This window comes from Emydura macquarii, unplaced genomic scaffold (assembly GCF_026122565.2).
Source record: "Emydura macquarii macquarii isolate MOO-44397 ecotype Brisbane River unplaced genomic scaffold, CSIRO-AGI_Emac_v2 contig_2473, whole genome shotgun sequence".
Classification (NCBI taxonomy): Eukaryota; Metazoa; Chordata; order Testudines; family Chelidae; genus Emydura; species Emydura macquarii.
Window position 1 is genome coordinate 21519798 of NW_027132610.1, and position 26553 is coordinate 21546350.

General features: G+C 43.5%; 1 protein-coding gene across 1 annotated transcript in view; it reads left to right on the forward strand.

Moving 5' to 3' along the window:
* The first annotated feature begins 1587 nt into the window (after positions 1–1587).
* The window catches only part of LCP1 (lymphocyte cytosolic protein 1), a 68844-nt gene continuing 43878 nt past the window's right edge, over positions 1588–26553 (forward strand). Inside the window, exons 1-2 of the mRNA XM_067563132.1 lie at positions 1588–1715; positions 2043–2133. The gene's annotated coding sequence lies outside the window, so the exon portion shown is untranslated. The remainder of the gene's footprint in view (positions 1716–2042; positions 2134–26553) is intronic.

Sequence of the window (26553 nt, forward strand, 5' to 3'; positions counted from 1 at the left end):
AAAATAACTTTTTCCATAAACATATACTTTGAAAAGACTTACAATTAGAGACAAATAAAGACCATTGCACAAAAACTATTGATAATACAAAACTAAAGCAAGTATAATGTTGTGTAACCAAGAATCCCCCCTCCCCCAATCTTGGACTCAATTTCAAAAAAATTCTTTCCTATTAATTATCATATATTATTTCCACATGTCCATTTAAAAAGCACATTTTGATGCAGTAACATTCCAGGTAGAGTCAAACTAGATTTTAAGTCCCTGCCCCAATTTTATTAAAGTGACACTTTTTAAAAAAAAATATATACACACACACCAATAATACGCTGCATGTCTATCACTCTTTTCATCCAAAGCTCTCAAACCACTGTACAAAGGGTTGTGATATTTTGTGCCAGGCCCTGTACATTAGCTGCATAACTGTCATTTTCTGACAGCCCCACGCTTTGTTTTCTGGGCATGCAAACGCAGCACGGCCAGCCGCAAGTGGTTGAAAAATAATTATGAGAGTGGCTTAAAAATCATGAGATTTAAAAAAAAAAAAAACAGTCTAGGGTTGTTTCCTCTCTGTCTTTGTGCTGTGGGGGGATGCATCCAGGCCACGTTTTCTGATTCCACCACAACCAGGGCCCAAGCATATTTTTTTCAGGCCCAGTACAAACTTGTAACAAGGCCCCCCCCCCACACACACACACCCCTGGGGGTTGCAGCCTGGGCCAAGCCCCCCAGGCCCCAGTAAAGTGTACCCTTCCCCCCCCCCCACGTGGGGGCCCTGACCACAACCAGGGGAGCTAGAAACTTTCACTTTAAAGCAAAGACACTGAAATCCCCACAGAAGAACAGCTTGCTGGGAGCTCTAAGAACAACACCCCCGACCAGAGAGTGGGGGCCAGCCCTGGTAAACTCGCAGCATTACAGCCCCCAGTAGAAGGGGTGTGGGGGGGGGTGGTAGGGAACCAGGATCCCTTTGTCCCACTGCTCTGCCCCCTCGACCCCAGCCACCCGCCTGCCGCACCTGGCAGCCCAGGGCCCTGGCATTGCCTCCTGCAGCCCGGGGCGGTGGCCTGGGCGCTCTCTTCAAGTGGAGCCAGCCGCACAGCAGCTAATGCCCCAGCCCCTGTAGCAGCAGCAGCAGGAGAGGGGAGGCAGCTCCTCTCCGCGCAGCAGCAGCAAGCCCTCACGTGCCCCCAAGGCGTCCTTGGAGACGGGCCCTAACAACCCCCAGCGAGCCTCGTTCTGGCGGCTCGCTCACAGCCGCCGGTCCGCAGGGCGTCTGGCGAGAGACTGACAGGGAGCGCGCGAATGCGCGCCCCCGCCCCCCCACTCCTGAGGCACCGCTGGGAGAGGCCGGCGCGCTCCCGCCGGGGGCTCAGCCGCGGGGCGGCGCGCGCTCGGGCTGGGCGCCCGGTAGCCGGCCAGGCGTGGTGCGGCGCAGCTCAGCGAGGTGCTGCTGCTGCTGCTGCTGCTGCTAGTGGCCAAGGTGGGGCAGCAAGGAAGGGGCGGCGCTGGACCCACTGGCAGCAGCGTGACGTCCCCGGCTGGTGAAGATTATTAATGGCATTGAGTTTAGAATGATGGCAGACGGCTAATTAGTGTGGGCTCGTCTAGTTACATTTGCTAGTGCAGTTCTAGCCTGGCCGAGGCAGCGCTCTCAGTTCTTGGGCTTGGTGAATAGTTATGGGCGATGCCAGAACAGTCCCTCTTGCTCGGGGGTTAGCTTGATCATTATTGTTAATGACAAGTAATTGTCATTGCCCTTACCTTTGCTTCCCCCCCCCCCCTTCCTTTCTTCCTTCCTCATCATCCGCAGTTATTTATCAGCTGGGGTGCTACACTATTCCTTATGACTTAAGCTTTTCCCCTTGTTCTGTTTGTTATTGCTATCTGTGATCGTGATTTGTTACCGGTGTGCAGATTTTTCTGTACTTTGATTGATGATTTTTGAATTCTCTTTGATCATTGTTAATGAAGGGACTTCTTTTGGACACTTGCTGGTTAATGAGTATGGTGCTTACCCTTTTCTCATCCTTTCCTTTCAGTGCAGGATTCCAATGTCTGTCTGGGTGCCTAGGAAGGAAAGCCACTGGCTGAAGGGCAGCAGCACCAGTTAAAAAGAAAACAAAGCAAAGAGTGAGTTTTGAAGCCATTATCTCCTGTCACTTTCATCTTATGTTTGTTGCTCAGGATGTTGTGTCTGGTTTTCCTCCTGTTTCTTGTTGTCTGTTAGGTTATCAACTTTAAGACAGTTGATAAAATGTGTGTAGTTTTTGTCTGTGTGTAGTTTAGAGAGGTGCAAAGTAAAAAGAGAGAATTGTCCTTAGCAGTGATTTAAAAAAAAAATCAAAGAAATTTCAAATGTAGCTTAGTTGCATTCATTGAAACTTGACCCATTATCTTGTTATTTACTGGAGATAGAGTTACTAATTGTATTTAATAAGCAGGTAGGTTTCTTAGTGGTTTTTATTTCCAGATTGAATCAAGTTTCCTTCAGAGAACATTAGATTCCAGCAGGGTCACCAGTACTGCAGTCCTAATTCTGACAAAACTGCTATTGATTGACTGCAATAGAAATGTTGACTGAGGAAAGACTACACTGGGTCTGTTCCAAACTATTTACAAAGGGGAAGGGATGAGAGAGAGAGAGCAGAAATGGAGTTGCTTTTCATATCTCTGTCAGGTGAAAACATTAAGTTTGGTGCAGGTTTAGGAGAAGCAGGAATACTGTATCTCTGTTGTGTGAATAGTGATGGCTGTTTTCTGTTTCAATGAGTATTTATTCAACCTTTGTGTTTTTTTTAAACTAACTTTAAAGAAAACTTATTTATATTTTTAATTGTTTTCACAAACATTGAAGGTCATTTCCTTTGACTCATTATGGAAATAAAGAAACTGTTTTGCATGTTGTGGATTTAATATGTTGTTTGTCATTAATCTACAAGGTAAATATTTTTCAACTGGACTGTCATCATAATCAATTGTCCTGTCTTGTGCTGTTTTCTCATAAAAAATCAGCTACGTGAAAGATTACAGATCAGGGATGAGGTGAAGGGAGATATTTTATATTGTTTTTTATACAAAAGAAAACCATAGATGTTGACTATAAAGTAAATAGAAAGCTGAAGGGGGTTATTTGCTAAATTACATTAGTGTGTTCAGATTTTTCCATATAAGTATCACTTCTTAATCAATAACCAATGCCAGTGTGATATTTGGTCTACTGCTTGTATACTGCTGTTTTGTTTAGTGATGAGAAATCCAAAGCAGGGTCATATCTAAGATGTGTTCTCACAGTAATGAAATGTGGAATGATGAACTCTAATTAGATTGTAAATTCTTTTGGGCAGACACCATATCCATTGCTAAATTTGTTTGGCACCTAACACAACAGGACCCTCATCCTGATTAAGACTTTCAAAGAAGTCCTTTTGTTTAAACAGAGCTCAAGAAAACTGCTGAAACTAATTTATATTTTCTCTTTGTTCACAGTGAAATATTTGGATGGGTTCTTGTCTTTGATTCTGAATGGGCAATTTTGTAACTGGTATATAATGAAATCATACAAACCCTTACTGAAATACTTCCTCCTCATGTAAGCAGTGCCGTTGAGCTTAATAGGACCAACAGTTTGAGTAAGGACTGCTCACGAGAAGAAGTGTTTGCAGCACTGGGCATTATATAGTTTTAGGAAAGGCACATTATTATATATAAATATTAAACAGTATTAGCCTTCCAACCCTTTAGGAAGCCAAAACCAAATAGTAGGCCTGATCCTTCATGGAATGCAGGGTTGGGCTCTAAATTTTAAGGCCCTGACCTTGCAAACACTATGGGTACATCTACACTGGAGCTGAATGGTATAATTTTTAGCTCTGATCGAGATAGCATAGTAAAAATGGAGGAATAGCTGTGAGTGGTGGGATGGGCTAGCCCTCTGATCTCCTCCAAGACCATAAGCACATACTTGGGTGGCTGCCACTCGTGCTGCTGTGGCTATGCTTCTCTGTGTAGCATGCTAGCTCAATCAGATCTAGTGCAGGCATGTCTACCCGAGCTGGAAATTACACCTCCAGCTCCAGTGTAGACCTACCATTTCCGGTGAGATTTTGATCCCATTGACATCACTGGCAAAACTCTGATTGGCCACTCTCACAGGGCCAGGAATTCACCCTTACTGTTTACGTGAATAAAGTTAGGCTTATGCCCAAGAGTTTGAAGGACCAGGGCTTATGTTTTGCATTTCAGTATATAAAGCAGGAATGAGAACTTTGTTAAAAAAACACAAACTTGCATGAGTTTTAAGTTATCAGACTGTACTATACTTGTGAAACATGGAAACAATACTATAAGCCCACTTGTGAAAATGCACAAATTCATGACAACATCATAAGCCTGACTGGGGACTTTATTTCCCTAAACTCTTCAATGTTCAGCACAAGGAAGAATTATCTGCTGCTGCTGCTTCATTATTGTGCTTGTAGGGGCAAATCCAGTCCCCTCCTCTGTAGCCACAGAGGTCTCCTAAGTTATGAAACTGGTGCAGTTCTGCTGTGCAAATGGAAAAGCAGGAAATAGTATAGCGGTGCATGCTCCAAGAGGCAGAGGAAGGGGCTTGGCTTTCATCAAGGGGTCACAGAATAGCTCTGTAGTCTGTATATGAGGATATTTCTCCTGCTTGTCATCCTGGCCAACTTCTCATGCTGGGCACTGGGATTTGAATTTGATCCTTAATGATTTAAGCATATGAATTTCTTCTACAATAATGTGAATGGAGGACAAGTTGTTAATACATTTGATTGCTCTTTTGGAGTGCGCCAACTTCTGTATTTAATGATTACCTGTTATACCTTTTTTTTTTCTTTTAAATGTTTTTATTTTTTAATGACATGTAACACCTTTCCCTAAATATGGTTAATTTTATTTCTAGCTTTACGTTGCTTTTCTTTTGTTCCTTTAGTGACTGAAACTTTAATATTTAGTCTTTCTTTCCTGTCGTGATATATTATTGCTGGAGGAAGGTGATTATGCTTTGAATGCATTTCTTTGACAATGATCGTTTTATAAAATCCTTAAGTAGATGTTTCTTACTGTAAAGGCAAGTGCCATAATAAGATGACCTGTTTCATTTTGTCCTTTAAGGCCCCGATCCTGCAAACACTGAATTGACTTTAATGGGACTAGGGAGATAAGGTGGGTGAGGTAACATCTTTTATTGGACCAACTTCGGTTGGAGAGAGACAGAGCTGTTCTTCAGGTCTGGGAATGGTACGCTGAGCTCTGTGTGGCTTGAAACTTTTCTCTTTCACCAACAGAAGTTGGTCCAATAAAAGGTATTACCTCATCCACCTTATCTCTCTAATAATCCTGGGACTGACACGGCTGCAACAACACTGCATAAATTTAATGGGACAAAGATTCATTGCTGTTATATTGGTGTAAAACTAGAATGTAACGCCACTGATTTCCCTGTAGAGATGTAAAACTGGAGTAACTAAGCTGTGAATCAGGTCCTTGAATTATCTTTTAAAAGCTTTTTGTTCCCATAAACAAGCACCATTCTCATGAAAGGAAAGTTTCTTCACTTTTTCCTATCACCACATTGCTATGTTTTCTAACCTTGAAATGTTACATGAAAGTAGCTCCGATAGCATTTTTAAAGTGCTTATTGCCCTGCTAGGGTTGAGTTTTTCTTGTTCCTTACTTTCATTGACAGAAGAAACTCAGAAACAGTTTGGTACCCCTGTCTATTTTGGTGAAATGAAGCTATGGCTGGGTACAGTATGAATTGAGTCCCATCACTTTGGAATACAGGGAAAAGCACACTCCAAGTATAATATAGATAATTGTTGCTACTTATTTTTTAATGTCAACAAAGCAATTTTAAAATGTTGTGATGTTCACGAAGAAAACAAACATAATATGCTAGCAGTTCTTGAGCAGATGTCTCGGATGAAATAACGGAGTTCTATCTAAAAGTGATATCCCTAAGAAACAGAATCTGCATTTTAAGATTGTGAAATAATACATGAAAACATCCTTTAATTTATGTGAATATTAGTCTCCAAAAGATTGGCTACAATAGGATGGCAGCAAGTTCTTTTTGTAATGCTCATGGGAAGAACTGAAGCACAATGTCTCAGTGTATGTTGTAGACGAGTGCTTTCTTGAAATTAGGAGAGGATAACTCATTTAAACGCCACATTTTCTGACTGCGACCTCAGCTCTATTGTTATATTTGGAATCTTTAAATCTCCAGAGTGTGTTTCAACAAAGTTTTCAAGTTCTAAGCATCTGCTGTTTGTACACGCTTCAATCGCTGATGTCCTGTGTACGTTTAAAAAAAAAAAGTGAGATTTTTATCATGAAATGTGTATAATAAAATATTGAAAATTTTTAACTTGATGTTAATAGTTTAGACTTCACAATGTATTTTCTCTTTACCATTCTCATATCATGCATTTGTTGGCTGTATTACCCACAGGTCTCCTGGCTGACATTTGCCCTCTAATTTTTTTGACTGTATACTTGGGCCAAGATTTTTCAAGTCATTAGCGATGTTGGGCACCTTAGTTTTTTGGGTACCCAACCTGAGACAAATTAAAGAGGCCCTGATTTCTGGGAAGTGCTGAGCACCATCCCCTCTAAAAACAAAGGACCTTTTAAGGTGTCACCCTTAATTTTTGCATGTCTCTATCTACCCTGCAATTAAAAACCTGCGGCTGGCCCATGCTAGTGCACATAGCCCAAGCCTCTTGAGCCCACGGGGCTGTTTAATTGCAGTGTAGGTGCTTGTGCTTGGGCTGCAGCCCAGGCTCTGGAACCCTCCCAGCTCGCAGGGCCCCAGAACCTGGGCTGCAGGCAGCCTGAGCCTGAATTTCTATACTGCAGTTCAACAGCCCTTTAGTCCATGCCCTGCAAGCCTGAGTCAGCTGGCACAGCCCAGCCACGGGTTTTGTAACTGTAGTATAGACATACCCTTAGGCATCCAGCCTCACTAGTAACTATTGAAGAACTTGTGCTGTAGTTCCTGGAATTCTCTGAACGCTAATTGTTGTTTAGAGTTAAAAGCTAGCATGAACCAGTCCAAGAAGAGCATTAATGGATTATATTAAATTTTGCAGGTTACAGTGAGATCATGTATAGGTATACAAAGTCAATCAGAACCGCAGTTCTGTGTGCACAAGCAGTTAGAAGTGCTAACAGGAATGAGAGAAGATATAATAAAGTCTATAAATTAAAATGAACAACTAATTTAAATATTTTTTAAAAACAAGGTTAATTTCCCACTCCCTTTCCCCCCCATCTGTTTATTTTTAAATGGTCCGATTGTCTTTTCTCAGCCAAACTTCTCTTGCACTAACTTGGACTTTGAATATTGGGCAGAACTGGAATGTCACCTAAGATAATCACTTTAGGAAAAAGGAGACTAATTCCTAGAACCAAAAAATGTTCCAGACAGGACCAGTTCAAGCTGATTTGGGGCTCCCTGCACTGCCATTTAATTGGCCCATGCAGCTTAAAAATCCAAACATCAGTGAGAGATCTTCTACCCTACTCCTCAGCTAGCCCAAACTCCTTTGTCATGCTAACTGGTGAGATTAAATCTCACTGAAGTGCAGTGAGGACGATGGATGTGTTTGAAATGGATAGGAATGGGAGAAGGTTTCCTGTTAAGTAGGAGAGGAGAGAACCTGCTATGTGCCCAAGCCAGGCAGAGATATATTGAGGAGACCTCTGAATTCAAGGGATTCGAGTTGTTATGACCACTGCAATCTCAGTCAACACAAAGTAGTTTATTCCCCTCATTACATGGAACTGGAGCATAGGAGTAAACATCATGCTAGCATTGCAATCTATCCTTGCTGGGGTGGGGCTTCAGAATCCACGGGCCTCCAGTGCCTCAGGTTAGGTCTGAAGCAGCCCTGATGCCAGATACACGGTTTCTCAAATGTTTCTTATTTTGAAATGTGTCTGTAACTAGGAACTTTAGTACTTGTGAAAAGTGCTGGATGGGCAGCATTTTTATAGTGTGCCACAGGCAAGCATGGAACTTTATCAGCAAATAAAAAAGGCCTGCAAAGGGGGCTGTTGGATTGAGGTTCACTTACTCAGCAGATGGGTCTAGCAAATATTTATTAACTCAAAACACTCACAACAGTTATTCACAAATGGGAAGTTTATCAGGACAATCTCATCGTAGTCACCTCCAGCACTGGACTATACAGGTTCAACCTCCCTTTGTCACACAATCTTATTTATAACTTTCTGTTATCTTTTCTTATACATGTGTATTAGTCTCTCATTTCCATGTTAACCTCTCCCTCAACTGTACAGGTTTAGTGTTAATTCAAACTTGTCTTATCTAGCATGTTGGTTACTTTATCTTTTTTTGTTCTTACAAACATGATTACTGTGCAGTTTCTTACACCTACACAGTTCAAATATGCAGTTAAATGTTATCAAAACAGACTCTTAAAATCCACAGCTGGCTTCTGTCAAGTATAAATATGCCTTCGCTCTCAGCGGGTTTTGTACTTTTTTTGCTTCTTTATGATTAACAAAGGCTTGGAAGTTTTTAATTTCTGCTTTATTTTGCATTATAAATTCAGGTATTGTCTACGCTGTTTCTCCTCGATGACTTCATGAATAAACTATGACATCACAAGTATCAAAGAAGTGATACTGAAGTAACTGAATGGGAAAGGAGTTTTAGTCAGTCTGCAAGGAAAGATCTCTTTGTTAAAGATTCATCCTGTCCAGCCTTGTCCTCCAGTAAAAAAAGGATGGAAAGGACTATATTGACCCCATATATAATGGCAAAAAGAAGTAGTTTATCCTTTTTTTTTTTTTTTTTAATTAAACATAGAATTAAAAAATGTATGACCCCCTTTTTTCCCTTCTCAGGTATTTTTTTTTTAAAAACATCTGAGGCTGAATTCACAGATCCTATAAAGTTCCAGTGCAGGCTTAACGTGTTGGCTACTGATGAGCCTCAACTCGGTTCTTCAGGGACCATGTCTGTGAGTGTGAGGGCAATTCACGTTTCAAGTCATTTCAAACCTAACTTTTCTACTGAGGCGGCCTAATTAAGGCCTAATTTCAGTTAGCCTCCCAGCAAAAGCTGTGACCACAAACGCCTTCATCTTCCTGCACAGTACTGACTGGCAGGTGTAACCTGCAACATTTGCTTTCACAATTAACCTTCTATCTGTCTATGCTTAGTAGGTATGTGCAGACAAACTGACTTCCCAGGGGAAGAAGGCTGGTCTGCTGGTTAGAGTGCAAGCTTAGACCATCTGAGACTTGGCATCAGTGCCTACTCCAGTAACTTTGTGTATAAGTGCCTCCATCCCCAATCTGTCAAATAGGGATAATAGTATGTCCCTGCCTCATGGGGGTATTGGGAGGATAAGTACATCAAAGATTTTGAGACGCTCAGATTCTACAGTAACGGGGGCCATATAAATACCTAAGATGTTTGCAAACTTTACAAGTGTAGGTAAGGAGATCTGCTGAAAATTTGGCCCTTAGCAGAAGCGACTTTTTTTTTTGTGGATACCTGGCCACAAGGAAGGAAGTCAGACCACCAATTCATGAGCACAGGCCATCTATCAGATGGCAATTCTTTACCACCTCTACCAGCCTGGGCTGGATTTGAACTGTTGACCTAGAGGCTCTATAGCCTGTTAATTATACCACACATCTAATATACCCATCATGGTGGTGTGTAGGCAGCCACTGGTAAAAGAATTACTAATCCTTTGAGTTCCTCTAGCTGCCCAACATGGTCTTAAATGAGTCATATCACAGGGGGTATTGAGCACACAGGAGAGAGAGTTTCCCTCTCTCATTTATGGTGCCCAGCACTACAGTAGCCCCACAGGGCTAGGAGGAGCAAATGCAGGGAAAGTTTTGCTCAGCCCCACAACCCCAGAATGGTGCATGCTTGGTGGGGAGAGAATTTTCAGAGAACTTAGCTGACAAGTCTTTACTGAGCATGTGTGACCTGAGTTTTTTTTCAAAGGTTTATAACTTGGCCAAATTTGGGTAAATTTTTACAGGGATGGCAGAAGACATGTCTTTGACACCAGGGCATGCCCAATGCCGGATTTCAAGTCTCTTCTGTGAAGCACAGAGGCACTGAAGCTAATCCTTGAAAATGGGGGGGGGCAGATTTAACGTGGGGGAAACCATGTATTTTTTTCTCTAACCTTGTTCTCAGAAACAGCTGAATTGATTTAGCTCAAACTTTGTAGAAAGATTCACTCTTACGCAGACACCCAGCATGGAAAATTTCAGCTTGAATGGATGTATTTTGGCATAGTTATAAGTAACTGAAAATAAGGTCCCATAAGGGGAAATGTTGGTTAAGCTTACCTACAGGGGGTGCAATCAGTTAATTACTAATTAGAGGCAGAGCTGAATTTCCAAAGTGTGCACATGCTTAAAGCAGATTAACTGAATGATACTCTGACTACAGTTGGATCACTTAATTGTTACTGAAACGCAGTCACCTGTGACGTGAAACATGGCTACGGTTTTACAGCAGAGGAAGGGAAGAATACAGTATCCAGCTGAAACTGCTAAGGTAGACAGAATTGCCAAACCTAGAATTTGGCTAGGACATCTGCTGTAACTATAGTGACATCAGTTTTCTGTATGAGGTACAAGAAGGAGTCTCCCAAAGGTGATTGAAAGGTGGCACCTCCAACAGCAGAGTGCCCCGGAACAGCATGCTAGACTTTGCTGCAACACTGAGAGGAAAAGTATTGAATTCCTAGGAGACCGCTGCAGCCCACCACTGGGATCCCAGTCCATTTCTTCCCTCTCCTATAGCTGTTCAGGGATAACTCTCATGAGGCTGAGGCGAGAAAGGGACCAGGCCTAGTACAGAGTTTTCTTGGGCACGGGATGTGTGAATTTTGCCTGACTGCTATAATTTAATTATCCAATGATTCTGCATGGTAATAAGGATTTCCTCATATATTGTTCAGCTGAAAGAGTAAAATAGTTCATATTTCCCATTGTGACTGCCTCCACACCCTCATGTGCTACTGCTATCAGGGTAATATTAAAGGGTACATTCATGCTGAAAACAATGCATTGTGGGTAAAAAAATTAGATGTCCTAACCCATGAATACTCAATTATTTTTTTTGTCAAGGTCCAGATTTCTTGGTGAAGGTATAGTCAAGGTCCAGACTCCAGAGAAAATAATAATAAAAAAATAACAATGATAGTAAGTAAATAAAAAAAGATTTTTGGTAGTTTGGATTTGGCCCGCAGTCTGCCTATTCACTACCTCTATACTAACCAATAAAAAAAACTTGGAAGCACTTACTTCAGTATTATTCCTATGGGAGAAACACCCTGCGGTTGTGCAGAGTTTTTCTAAAAATGCAGGGAAGAGCCAGCTGAAGAAGTAAATCTGCAGGAGCATTTGAAGCAGAGGCTGTCAGGCACTGATGATGTCATCAGGCTTCTTCCTCAGTTTCTACAGTTTTTCTCTGAATGTTCTTTCCCCCTGTGTTGATTGGCTGTTTGCGCCAACCTCCTTCCCTCAGTCTGTTCACCTCAGCCTCGTTCCACTTCCCTTCTGCACCTCTCCGGCATCCCCTGCCAAAAAACCCAACCCACAGCATTTAAATAACAAAACACCCCCCCCCAAAAAAAAGACAGCATGATTTCCCCTGCTAAAAAAACAACTTGCAGCCCTCAAAATCAGGCAGCTAATGTGAGGTTTGCAAACCATCACTCAGTCCTCTTTGCTTGTGTGTTACATCCCTTTTCTCCAGCCTTTGGCTCTTTTCTCTCAGTAGCTGATAAGCGCTTGGGGGCAGGGTCTGTTTCAAATTCTGTGCTTATTCAGTGCCTAGGATAATGGGGCTCCATTCTTGGTTGGCCCCTAGGTGCTGCCATAAGCAATGATTGTGGGACCCTGAAGAGGAAGTCGTTGACTAAAATACTCAGATGTTTCCCCTTTACAATCCTACTGAGCAGTGAGAGCAGCGATGGGGAGACAGCAGCTTACTCCCTGCACTCCACAGAAAAAAGAGGGCTTGGCGAGTGCAAACCAGAAGCAGCCAGGATTGTTTGGGGACCAAGTTGCTGGAAGGGGTAAGGGGCTGCCCAAGTCTAGTAGAGGGGGTGGGTGTGGGGTGCAGGAGAGAACCTAAAGTGTTGTTGGAGCAGCAGCTTAGTGTGCAGGGAGGGGGAGTGTCAATGTTAGGGGGAATGGTAGCCTGAGGGGTTGAGAATTTGGCACAGCTTCCCTCCTTCTACTCTTCCCATTAGCCCCATCCCCTTTTGGGCCATGCCCCTTTTCATCCTCCTACTGATTATCTCCCCATTATCAGTCCTTGCCAATTCTGAGCCCTCCTAGTTGGCCCCCACACCTCCCTGACAACACCACCTACCTGCCTGTTCTTTTTCTTAGCCCTGGTCTACACGTACCTGGAGATTCGGCGGTAGTCGACGGGAGTTACCCAAACTACGCAGCGTAGCTTGCGTAACTCCCGTCGACTGCTGTGCTTCCCTTCTGCGCGTCGTCTTCACTGCACTGCGTCGTCGGGAACTGCAAATTCAGAAAGATCGAGCTGGCAGTGGCAACTTTGCTGCCGTCAGCATAGACATACCCTAAGTATTAGAGCTCAGTGTTGACTGGGCACCCGCCAGGGAGAAGATCAATGATGCAGAGGTGCAGCTTTGCTGTATAAATCCTTGAGTCACAGCGTCCTTTGGGAGCCGGGAGGTAAATGTGTGAATGTCAGTGGTTTCCATCATATACAGGCTTCACAGTTTGGTTCAATGGCTCTCAGCACCCACCCCCCCAAAAATAGTTCCAGCATCTCTGGTTAGGACACGCTTTTTCCTTGGCATCTCCCATTTGCTGGCATGCTGGCTCCTGTCAGTCTCATTCTTGGGTGCCTATCTTTTGCCATTCATTGTATAGGGAGCCGAGGTGCCTAACTCAGGCTTTGTGGATCTCAGTCTTGTTCCTGTGATTTTCTAGGTGACTAAAAGTTAGGCATTGCAATGCCTAAGTCTCTTTGTGGTTCAGGCCACAGTCTGGAAGTGTGGTCTTGTAGACAAGAGCACAGAACCAGGAGAGGACTCCTGTATTCTGCTACTGGCTCTGCGGCTGACTCACCACGTGAGCTTGAATACAAGGCCGTAGTCTAAGTTTTTAGGGTGTGTGATAGTAGGCCCATTCCCTCCCCTACCAACTTACCTCCCTCCCCCCTCCACCGCTGTTTCTCTTTCATAGATTCTCTTCTCCCAGTGCTGTTTTTTTCAAACAGCTTAATTTTTTTTAATTAACTATATTAATTTCCTCCGTTACTGAGCCATCAAAGTCAGTGGCTAAATCATTCTTTGCTATTTCATCATTTATTGCAAGACAAGGCGATTGAGGCAGGGGAGGTCAGTATCAGATACCAGGGAGCATTCCAGTAACCAGTTGCTGAAAGAAAACATTGCGCAGTAGCACTTTCTCACTCCTCCTCCATTACTATCACCCCTCTAACCCCCTGCTTCCTTTCCCTGACTTCCTTCCAAACTCTGTTGCAAACCACATACACTACAGAGGTTCTGTCATACAGTTACATTTAAACAAAATTCCTCCAGTGATGGCAGTGCTGTCAGCAGGGAGTTTTACTTAAAACTGGATGGGAAAATATGACTCCAAAATTGCAAATTATTATGACTGGTTTATCTTGAATTATTTTGCATAAAAATTGTAGGTGTTTGCCGTTTCCCACATAGAATTTTGTGCAGATCTTGGAAAACATGACAGTTGCACAAGAGAAGGTTAGACAAGTGTATGCTCAAACAGGGAGTGAAGCAGGGAGGAAAAAAGGAGGAAGGAAGAAACTCAGTTAAGCATATTACATGTTTTCTTGTCTATACTGTTTTCTTAAACATTGGAAAATCTGAGTATGTAAGTTAAAGCTGCCTGAGCAGACAATGCTTACTCACTGGATTCCATAGATCACACTGACCTTACGAACATATTTTGTTTCAATGATTTATCTAATTCGTTCATCATGTGCTGGTGTTGGACTAGATGACCTAATATTCTCCATCTGTAATTTGTATGGGACAGATCCTTCAATCCTAACTCAGGGCCCAAACCTGATTATTTTACTCATGCAGATAGTCCAATTACCTTCAAATGGGACTAACTGTCTGGGTAAAATAAGCAGGATTTGGCCTTCAGTCCAGACACAGGTAGCACTCTGCCTGCAATGTAAGAAGGCTTTACCTAAGTAAGGACTGCGGAATTTGACTTGGTACCATAGTTGTGTTCAACCCATGCTAATTTTAACGGGATTCCACTATAATTTATATTACTGTATTCCCCTGTGTCCTTTTCATATGATCTCAAGATAGTGATGAAATAAATGGTTCAGACCTTGTCTGTCTTTTAGATAAGACTCTAGTTTTAGTGCTCATTGCTCATTTTAAAGAATAGGGTTAGGATTTTTTAGGAAAGCTCTTGAGAGCCTCATTCTCACTCTCTGACATTTGAAAACAAAAGGGGTATCTTTGTCTCATTTCTCCCCAGTGTGCATTGGCACCAACAGCGGAGGAAGTGAAGCAGCAGCTTAATGTATAAGAATCATCAGTAAGGAAGAGAAGGTGTTTTAGTTGTTATATCTCCTGTTTTCTATGCATCCAAGCAGCTTCTGTATATTACCCGCTAGTGGAGAGCCAGCTACTTTTCTGTGGGCAAATAACACCTGCAGCCAAATTTTCATGTGGTCTCACATTCTGGATGAATATATTTTTGAGTGTCCAACCTTCATCACACTGCATGTCAGCCTCAAGGAATCCCAAGTTCAGCACTCAGAAATGGAGGCACCCCAAATTAGAGGCCACATTTGAAAGTTTTAGCCTTAAAGTGTATATTAGGTCGGATTACTTCCTTATTTATACAGTCAGTAAGGACATTCTCTGTGCCTACATTTTAAGTATTTAAATACACCATTAGCAAAACCTTGTCCGAACCTCCTCACACTCTTCCCCCCGCGCCCAGTTACATCTGATTTTAAAAAAAAAAACCCAAAAACCAAAACCACCAGTCCTGGGCACTTACTGCCTAGTCATCCAAAAGTAGCTGAAGATCTAACTAGACCACCAGAATATGAACTTTAGAAACAAACAGTGAACAAACACCCTCAATCAAAGGTGCACATACAATCCTCACTGTCTCTTCTGTTTGCTTCCATAGCTGACCAACAACACATTAGTCTTATCGCAGTTGAACCTCAGATACCTATATCTCATCCATGCTCCAGTGTCAACCAGTTATTCAGGCTTGGTCTATATTATAAAGTTAGATCAATGTAAGCCACCTTGCATAGACCCAGTTTGCATGTGTCTGTACTTTAATTTGTCTCTCACTGATGTAAGTGCCTGGTTATGGTGACACAGTAACACCACCTCCCTGAATGGCATTGAGCCATGGTCGATGTACTGAGGTTGATCCAGTGTGAGTGTAGACACTGCATTACCTATGTCGGCCTCCAGCAGCTGTCCCACAATACCTGACACTGACCGGTCTGGTCAAAGTTGTGAACGCCACTGCCCAGAAGTCTCAGATATTGGAAGCCCTTCCTCCCCATTCCCCTTAAAATCCTGCAAATGTTGGAAATGCCTTTTCCTGATTGGCCAGCTTGGTGAGCACACCTAGCAGCTTTCCATTCTTGTGTGCAACTGCCCAGCCAACTATGCCAACTACACACTCCAGATGTGCTCTAGCCTGGAGAAGACGGACGATATTGGAACTCCTGGGTCTGTGGGGAGAAGAGGCTGTGCAGACACAGCTATGGACCAGCCATACAAATGTGGACATCTATGAGCAGATTACACAGGGAATGTAGGAGAAGGGGTACAACAGGGATCCGCAGCAGTGCTGTGTGAAAGTGAAGGAATTGTGGTAGGAATACCAGAAGGCCAGCAAGGTGAGGAGCCTCAGATCTGCCACTTTTACAATGGGCTGCATGCCATACTTGGTGAAGACCCTACCAGCACCTCACAGACCACCATGGATGTCTCTAAGGAGCCCAAGATGCAGATTCCTACTGTGAACAGCAAGGAGGAGGAGGAAGAAAAGGAGGAGGATGGGAGACATGCAACTGGGGATCCAGCTATGCTGAGAACCAGGACCCATTTGAGATTCTACCACAGTCCAGTCAGTCCCAGCAGTTGAGCACAGGCAAACCTGATACAGGGAAAAGAACCGGGGTAAGTGTGTAGATGTTCTTCCCATTAAAATGATGTACTTAGCAGGGCACAGCTATTGACTTTTCATTCATTTACTCATGCTGGAAGAGGCAGAGGCACAATAAAGAGAGGCAGAGTTGTCATCTGCTGTTCATGTCCCTGTAAAGTTAGGTGGAGAGGGGGCATACAGAGCAGTTTGTTTATATACACAGGGACATCCCTTGGATTCTTTGGAGAGATCTTGATGAAATTTTCACAGCAGTACTCTGCAATCCTCTCCAGAAAGTTTCTAGGGATGGCAGCCTTGTTTATTCCTCCCCAGTAGGACACTTTGCCTCAGCAGTCAGTAATTACTGCAGTAAACAGTTGAGCAGCATTCGGGCTTGGGGCAGCTTTAGAATGCCAGGAGCAGCTGTGCTCTCTCTGCCTTTATGACTCTCAGGATTGAGATATCAGCTAAAATCACCATCACCTGTGGAAAATGATGCGTGTTCAGTGCCATTGCCCTATACTCATAGCTTTGTGCAACTGAGCAATTCCCTCCTCATTTCTCTCACTCCTGGTGGGCCATGCTCACCACGCTTGGCGTTGTGAATGGTGCCGTGCACAAGCACTCTGAAGCAGAAGTGTCTTGATTAAAACCTTAGGAAGGAAGGGAAGGGAATTCTGAACCTTAATTTTTGCTTTCTGTTATGACTACACTGACAATGGTACCTCTGTGTGTTTTATCTTTAGCTGCTGCTGTTGCGGCCTTGAGGTTCACCCTCTACACTTACAGAATGCCTGAGCCAGATAAGGAGGAGAAAAAGGAGGACACAGGATGGCATATTCAGTGAGATCCTGCAAGCCTGTATTGTATTAGACTGTGAGCAGAGGGCCTGGAGGGTGAATATTGCAGATTGTATGAAGAAAGGCCCAGGAGTCCCAGCAGGAAAAGAAAAGGGAAATTCACCAGCACATAATGGGCTTCTCTGGTGGCAAACACAGATGCAGCAGATTCTTGTGAATATGCAGGTTCAACACTCACAGGCTTGCCTCTCTTTGCTGGCCATGGAGAACTCAGTTTTAGCACCTCCTTAAACATTCCACATGGCATCAGAGGTTGCATCTCTACTCCTACCATGCCGTGCCGGGGACATTAAGGATAACCACAGCTTTGCGTACGTTGACCAGTGTGAGAGCCCTGATTGTTGTATGCGTAGCCAAAATGAACATGAATGTTCTTTCCTCTTGTTAAGTTCTGTTCTATTCATTTAATAAGTTTTAAATGTATTTGTTTTAAACTAGACAGATTTCTCTTTGTCCTGGTTTTCTAACTGAATAAAATTCTATTATTTGGAAAATAATTCATCTTTATTACTTCAGAACATATAGAATCATAGATCATAGAGTTGGAAGGGACCTCAGGAGGTCATCTAGTCCCAACCCCCTGCTCAAAGCAGGACTAATCTTAGCTAAATAATCCCAGTGAAGGTTTTGTCAAGCCGCAGCTTAAAAACCTCTTAGGATGGAGATTCTACCACCTCCCTAGGTAACCCATTCCAGTGCTTCACCACCCTCCTAGTGAAAAACTTTTTCCTAATGTCCAACCTAGACTTCCCCCACTGCAACTTGAGACCGTTGCTCCTTGTTCTGTTATCTGCCACCACTGAGAACAGCCTAGTTCCATCCTCCCTGGAACCCCTTTCAGGTAGTTAAAGGCTGCTATCAAATCCCCCCTCATTCTTCTCTTCTGCAGACTAAACAAGCCTAGTTCCCTCAGTCTCTCCTCATAAGTGTTGTGCTCCAGCCCCCTAATCATTTTTGTTGCCCTCCGCTGGACTCTCTCCAACTTGTTCACATCCTTTCTGTAGTGGGGGGCCCAAAACTGGACAGAATACTCCAAATGCAGCCTCAGCAATGTTGAATAGAGGGGAATAATCACTTCCCGCAAACTGCTGGCAATGCTGCTGCTAATGCAGCCCAATATGCTGTTCACCTTCTTGGCAACCAGGGCACACTGCTGACTCATATCCAGCTTTTTATCCACTGTTACCCCCAGGTCCTTTTCTGCAGAACTGCTGCCTAGCTTGTCGGTCCCCACTCTGTAGCTGTGAATGGGATTCTTCCTTCCTAAGTGCAGGACTCTGCACTTGTCCTTGCTGAACCTCATCAGATTTCTTTTGTCCCAACCCTCCAGTTTGTTTAGGTCCTTCTGTATCCTATTCCTATCTTCCAGTGGTAGATACCACTCCCCCCAGCTTAGTGTCATCTACAAACTTGCTGAGGGTGCAATCTACCCCATCTTCCAGATCATTAATGAAGATGTTGAACAAAACCGGCCCCAGGACCAACCCCTGGGGCACTCCGCTTGTGACTGGCTGCCAGCTAGAGATGGAGCCATTGATCACTACTCATTGAGCCCTATGCTCTAGCCAGTTCTCTATTCATTTTATAGTTCATTCATCCAATCCATACTTCTTTAAGTTGCTGATAAGAATACTGTAAGAGACCATATCAAAAGCTTTGCTAAAGTCAAGGTATATCATGTCCACCGCTTTCCTCACATCCACAGAGCCAGTCACCTCTTCATAGAAAGCAACCAGGTTGGTCAGGCATGATTTTCCCTTGGTGAATCCATGTTGACTGTTCCTGATCACCTGCCTCTCTTCCAAGTGCCTTAAAATGGATTCCTCAAGGACCTGCGCCATGATTTTTCCAGGGATTGAGGTGAGGCTGACTGGTTTGTAGTTCCCTGGATCCTCTTTCCTCCCTTTCTTGAATGCTGCAGAATGCCTAGCAGTACTGAAAGCAACCAATTATTGGCTACCGTAAAGTGTGACACGACTCATAGAATCAGTAACAAACAGTGTAATCAAAAATATACAGCAAGCACCACAAAATCAATAGGTGCATTGTCAGTGTTATGTTCATGGATGTACACCAAGCATCACAAAATTTCTAACAGGCCCCAAAACAGCAAGGCCAGATAGAACATAGTTCACCACAATGCATTACTGTTGCTCTGACTGTTAAAGGCCTGTTTCAAGGCCTCCCTGATCCAGAGAGCTCTGCTTTGAGCTCTTCTAATAGCTCTCATGTCTTGCTGGTTAGCAGACAGTCGCTCCACTTTGGCCTTTCATCTCAGTGGCAGCTTTTCCCCTTTTGCCTCTCAGATATTATGCAGGACACAGCAGGTAGCTATAACCATTGGGATATTTTTCTCACTGAGATCCAATCTTGTGAGTAAACAACAATATTATCCCTTCAATCTACCAAAAGCACATTCAGCTGGCAGCTGCTGAGCTGGTAGTTGAATCTTTCCTTGATGCTGCCGAGGTGACCGGTGTACGGCTTCATGAGCCGGGGGAAGAAGGGGTAGGCTGTGTCCCACAGGATCATGATTGGCATTTCAGCATTGCCAATGATAATCTGTCTGTCAGGAAAGAAAATCCTTCCTTGCAGCTTTCTGAACAATCCTGTGTTCTTAAAGATACAAACATCATACGCCTTCCGTGACCAGCCAGTGTTGATATCAAGGAAGCATCTCTGGAGATCCATCAGCGCTTGCACAACCATATTAAAGTAGCTTTTTCTTTTGATGTACTCTGTGGCAAGTTGGTCTGGTTCCAAAGTAGGGGTATGCATGCTGTCTGTCATTCCACAGCAGTTTGGGAACCCCATTGCTGCACATCTGTCCACTAAGTCCTGCACATTTCCAAGAGTCATACTTGTGTGTAGCAGGAGGCGATTAATGGCCCTGCACACTTGCATAATAATGGCCCCACAGTATATTTGCCAACTCCTAAATGATCTCCCATTGACCAGTAGCAATCCAGTATTGCAAGATTCCATAGTGCAATCACCCCTCACTTCTCCACTGTCACTGCAGCTCATTCTGGTGTCCATGTGGTGGACGACTGGGGTGAACTCAGCACACAGATCCAGGAATGTGGCCTTTTGCATCTGAAAGTTCTGTGGCTACTGCTCGTTGTCCTTAATGTCCATTACGATGCAATCCCACCCGTCAGTGCTTGTTTCCCAGGCCCAGATGTGGTGCTTCGCCATCTGCAGCTGCCTTGTGAATGCCACCAACAACCTTGAATTGTTTTTTGTTCACTATGTCCCACAGCAATCTGTCCTCCATGAATTGTGTGTGGATCTTTTTGTGGCTGCACAAATATTGGAGGCTCATGTGTCCTGCACTTGCAACACTCATGACAATAGTGCAGAGCTGTGCAGGTTGCAAGCTTCTGTCAGAGATGATGGACAGTGAGGAGGGTGGTGTGAGGTCCTGGGATTTTTTAAAAAGGCATGAAATTATGGGCTAGGGCTCACATTATGGGATGGAGAAAGTTGCACACAGGGAACTTGACCCCTTCTTCTGATCAGACCTGTGTGACTCGTTTCTGTCCTAACATGTGTTGTCAAAATTTCCCAAAAGACAGTGCGGTGGGCAGTGATGGGTTGCACAGTGGGATACCTACCCACGGTGCACCGCACTGTGCTTTGACACAAACATTGCTGGTGAGTACACGCAGCGCTGATGTGAGGACCCAAGTATGCACGTGCACAAGCGATATACTAAATGCAGCGACTTTATGCTGATGTAACGTGTGTTGGCCAAAGTTTATAGCATAGTCATGGCCTCAGTAAGGCATTTGACCAACAAGATAAAAAAAATCCTACTGCCATTCCTGCAAACTTAGCTTGATCTCAGTAAGTCAGGTTGTGCATCACCACTAATAAAGGTTCTGCAGGCTAACTTAGACTTTCATTTATTCTGTCAGTGGCACCAGTACAAATGGTGTCATCTGTGCTAGATTACCTGTCGGTGATGCACGAGAAGGAATAGAATCCAGTTCCCACGCTGAGCCATGTTAGTTCTGTGGGACTAACTGAAGTAAGTATTTAGTTTTGTCACTGAAGTCAGCAGATATGACTCAATACACACAGGGAATTGATCTGTCAGATCATATGATGGCATTTTTACAATCATTTTTCAGAGGTGAGCTGAATTGAATGGGGATTGGTAGCCCAACCCATTCAGACATTCCCTGCTATTGTCCTTATATTTCATTCTTGCAAGATATTTCAGTAAAGTTATTAGCTTCATTTCTTTATCAACATCCCTCATCCCCCGCCTCATATCCCTGTACATTTTTCTGTCCTTCTGCAGTGATAGTCAACACAAGGCACATCCCTTTCAGCCTAACAATCAGCTCTGTGACAATTGTCATGGCTATTTTTTCAGAAAAAAAAAATGGAGCCCATGAGCCTTGAGAACAACTACGGAAAGATTGAGAATGACAGTTCTATATTACATCCAGTCCTTCACTGCTGGAGTTTACTGTCCCAATTTTGTGTAAAGATTTTTATGTGCTGTGGAAGGGCAGGAAGTTCCTCATCAGGGAGGCCTAGTTCCTTTCCTCACAGGGAACCGATAGCAGATTTTGTAGTCTCCTGGGCTGCAAAATGCTGCAGAACTGCTGAGCTGTCAGAGCTATGGGCTAGAATGGAGAAGCCAAGTGCTGGGGAGTTCTTGGCAGTGTGCTGCGGAGACAAGTGGGGAGCAAGGCTGGGTGCTGCAAAGAGAAGTAGGAAAGAGAAGAGGGTTGGTAGAGGACATGTGACTAGGTGAGAGTATGCAGAAAGAATGAGGGGAAGAGTCAGAAAAGGGTAGTTCGAGAAAGGGGAAAGGGAAAGAGAGATTAAAGGGAAGTGGCATGACATAAAAAGAACCTGTGGGAAAAGGAAGAGAATGCATTATATGAAAGAGGGAGGCAAGTGGGAAGAAGGGAGCTAGAAAAAGTGAACAATGGATACTGAAAGACAGAGGAAGAGATACAGGAATATAATTTTCAAAACAGCTGAGTGAAGGAAGTGCAAAGAATAAATTAAGAGCAAAACAGAGATTGGCAAGTTAGAACTTTAACATTTTAAGTCAAGATGTGAACAAAGTACACCAATTATTTTAGTGTGCAAGTGTGTCTATGAAAACACATAATTACACATGCATGTGTGCAATTTTTCTGAGTGCATTCCAAAAGCAAAACAAATTAAATTGCTGTTTATTAAGATCTCCGGAAAAGGCAGTCGTGGGATATTTCTGAAGAGCAATTCATTCTTCTGTCTTTGGAGTGCACCAGTTTGTATAGATGACATGTATTTAAAAATTCTGGTGGAAGCACAGGGGCTTTATCATCTCGAAGCACAGGGCTTTATCATCTCTAAGCACAGGGGCTTTATCATCTCTAGTACGACTTGATCAGGATTTTTACCATGCACACTAGTGAAAACATATTGCCCAATCAGAATATTTTTAATCTACGTGGGGGTAAAAAAGCCCAGCTACAGCATCAGCCTCCACAGTACTATTAGCAAGGGGTGGAGATGGGGTAGAAGAGAAGAAGCGCACTTGGAGTAGATATAATAAAAGGAGTACTGCCATGCCCAAATATTCAAAAATCATGAATCAGCCCCCCCCCCCCCCCCCCCCCGAAAATCATCATATTAAAAAAAAATACACTTTGGATTCTTTTTCTCTGTCGTCTGTTTTTTTAGCCTTTAGCCACTTGAGCCACTGAGATCACATTTTCATGCTTTTCCCCATAATCATGAAGGTTTGAAACTTTAAAAAATGAAAGCTTGAGATACTTAAATAATCACTTGTCTCCAGGAGCTCAGGCTTTAGGAGAAACACCAATTTTCATGAGACTCACGATAAAATCAGGAGTGTTGGAGTCACTATAAAACTGTTGAGAACCACTGATGTTAACTCATGCCCTTTGGGAAATAGGCACACAACATAGGAGTCTATCTAAGATATAGCGGGATCCAACAAGATTACTTTTTTTTTTCATTACAGCCAAAATAAGCATTCCTCTATTTCACTTATTTCATAGCTGCTATGTTACCTTAGTTGTGTTAATAGCATGCCAAGAAGCTAACTGTCTAAAAAAGAAGATGCACCACAGCTGCTCTGTTTCACTTAATAGTAGGCAGAGACTCCTGTAAATTGGCCTGCTTCCCCTAGCTATAACTAAGAAAGGCTCATATTGTGTCATTCCTATTAAATCAGAACTCCCTATTGCAACCAGTGGAGAGATCTGCTTAATAACTGATGGCAGAATATGGCCTATTACATTTTCATCAAGGCATGTCTTTTATTTCACTTTATCATTGCTTCGGTTTTACATTGGTGTTTTGCCATTCATTTTTCACTTTCTTATACATCCCTTCTCCTCCTGCCCTCCTCCCAAAAATTAGATTTGTTTTCAGGGCATCAGAAGTGCTTCTTGTGCCTTTTAAGTCAGGTTCTGTGTCTCCTGATGTCAAATAGACTTTTGCCACTGGGTAAGATTTTCAAAGCAACTAGTGATTTAGGCACCTAAGTCCTATTTTCAAAAATGACTTGGGCACTTAGAAGTCTAAGCCCTATTGACTTTCAATGAGATTTAGTACCTAAAATTAGCCCACATTACTTTTGAAAATGGGACTTAGGCACCTAAATTGCTAGTTGCTTTTGAAAATTTTATTCACTGACTTCAAGGGGAACAGGAGCAGGCTCTCCCTAAATAAAGTCCTGCTTCAATTCCCATTGAACTCACAAGAGACACCTCCCTCCCCTCTTCCTCCTGTTAAGGGTTCGGGCAGGCAGGGGTTGCTCCCTGTTGGAGAAAAGGCCAAATGGTCACCCTCAACCCTAGAAAATCCCCAAAAGTCATGAGAGGTCAGGCCTAAATTATCCACCCCTCCCTTACTTCCATGGGCAGGGGGAATGAAAATGTGATGGAGTCAAGCAGGGAGAGCGGAAGGTAGAAGTTCAGTCTCCCTCAGCGTGGTTTCCTGTTTCCTCCAAACCGGCAGAAGTCCCCCACTGAGGCTCATTTGTGATGATGGCCCATGCTGTGGAAAGAGGCTAGCTGTTGTTTGAGTGTTGTCTCTTCCCAAAACCTCACTGGAATTCCCCACCTAAATGAACGCTGACTGAATCAGGAATAACCTAGTTGACTGCCCCAACACCCTTAGAGGGGGCCCCAACTAGTCCATGTCCCAAAGAGCATGGGGGCATGGAAGGGGGAAGGAAAAATTTGTTAGGCTCCCCTGAAAGAGTTCATTTGAAATTGTACTGTTAGAGAAGAGGGGATCCTTTGAAGGGTGAACAGAAGGCCAGAGCCATCTGCACAAAGGATCCATGCTTGTGCACTAACTCTGCTTCTAGGAGTTCCCCTCTGCATGCTGTCTGGTAAAACAGATCCAACTCACTCACAAAATGGGGATTTTTCAGCAGAGGGGAGGAGGGATTTGAATAAAGAGAGTGAGGGGCTTTGTAAGCCAAGACAGGGCATGGGGAAATCATTCCATGCTGGGGGGGCAGCCCAGAAAAAGGTGTGAAGATGGGAGTAGGAAATGGTGGCAGGCCAAACCAATGGGGGATGCCCATGGAGTTCTCTTCCAGAAATGCAAACAAGGGGGCTTTCCTTCCCCGGCCCTTGTGAAGAGAGCACACTCCTTCCTTCCCCCTGACCCATGCTCCCACCCCAGGGGGTCTGCCTTGAAACTCTTTGGGAACAGAAACCACGTTAAGCAGCAATCCTCCTCCTGAGGGGCCAAGCCTTTCCTGATCCAGTAGGAAGCAGTGCTGGCATTGCTGGTGGTTTTATCTGTAGGACTGTAATAGGGGGCCTATGTATATTATATTTTTGTTTCCTTCTGCAAGAAATGGACATTTAATCAGATACAATACCTTTTACCGTGGCATCAGCAGGCCCGGCTTAACCCATGTGCACTGGGTCAACTGTTTGTGCACAGGGCCTCGGTCTCAGGGGAGCCTTGACCACCAGAGTGTGTGGGGGAAACACACACACACAAGGGCAGAAAGGGGGCAGGACTGGGTATTACGGGGGGAAGGCCCCACCTGCATCCTGTGTGGCCTGGAGCTGGGAGTTAGGCCCAGTCCTGTGGGACACGGGGGGTGAGTGTGGGCCAGGTTTACGTTCCCCCCACCACATCTGCCAGAGGCTCCCACCCCTGCAGGGACAAGATCCAACCCCTGTGGGGCTGGGAAGGTGGTGATGGTGGGGAAATTCCCATAGTGTACAGAGCACCAAAATTCTTTAATGCAGCACAAGCCACCAGTCAGTTATTAGTAATACATATACATTATTGTAAAATACCAGTCATTTACAGGGACTAGCTATGATTCAAAACATGTTTTGGAAACAAACATTTCAGCATCCTAGTTCTTGTTGAAAATGATATTCTGTTTGTATAGAGATACTGAAGGTATCAGTTGTAATATACATCATCATCAGTGCCACAACTGAATATCACACAATTGGAGAATAATCACCAGTTGCATATAATTTCATACTCTTCTATAAAGCTGCTATTTGCTTGACATTTTACAGAATGCACTGTGGAGAATGTAAAATAGTGCATTGTCATGAAACATCATCAGCTAGGATAGGTTTTAACATGTACTTAAATCTGATTGTTTGCAATGAAACAGCATTTTTAGCCCCACATAGAGGCCTCTCAGCTGTGTATTGTGGAACTCAGGAAGAAAAAGAAGAAGTGAACGTGACTTTTTAGTTCAAATGCCAAGTAAGTCAAAGGCTCTTTGTTATGTTTTCTCAGGGTATTTCTACATGGGCTAGCAACTGTGTACATTCTGAACATTGCCCTGGTACAGATTGATTTATATCTGTGATATGCACTACACAGTTCTGATCCTACACCACTGAAGTCAATGCGAGTTTTGCCATTGAATTCAGTGGGAGCAAAATCAGCTCTTGAGAGACAGTGTGATAATGCTCTGATCTAAGACACCTTCTACTTACTTTAGAAAAGCAGAGACAGGGTACAGAATTGTATAATCAAAAACCTTGACTGAGGAATACCTACCTCTCTCTCTCTCTCTCTCTCACAAACATACACACACACATTTTCATTGGATAGGCCATAACTTTTATCTACACTACTTTCTTCTCTAGAGGACTCTAGTACTAAATGGAGATGGAATGAGGAGGCAGTGTTAGGATCCAAATCCAGATCTGGGTTAGATTTCTATTCTGCTCCATTCAGGTTCTTGTACCACCCTCATCACCACGGTATCCAAGGCCCTTCCAGTAGTGCATTAAGTGATGTGACTAACATTTAGATTAGGATTTGCTTTTTGGGTTCAAGGCTGAATCAGGGCTATGGTTAAGATTTGGATTTGACTGTATAAAATTCTTGTGAATTGTCATAGGGGGATTTCAGCCCCAAATGGTGGAAATCGCATGAAATCAAGTGTTCTGGTAAGGTTTCCATTCCCATAGAGCAAAATCCCCTGGGAATTGTT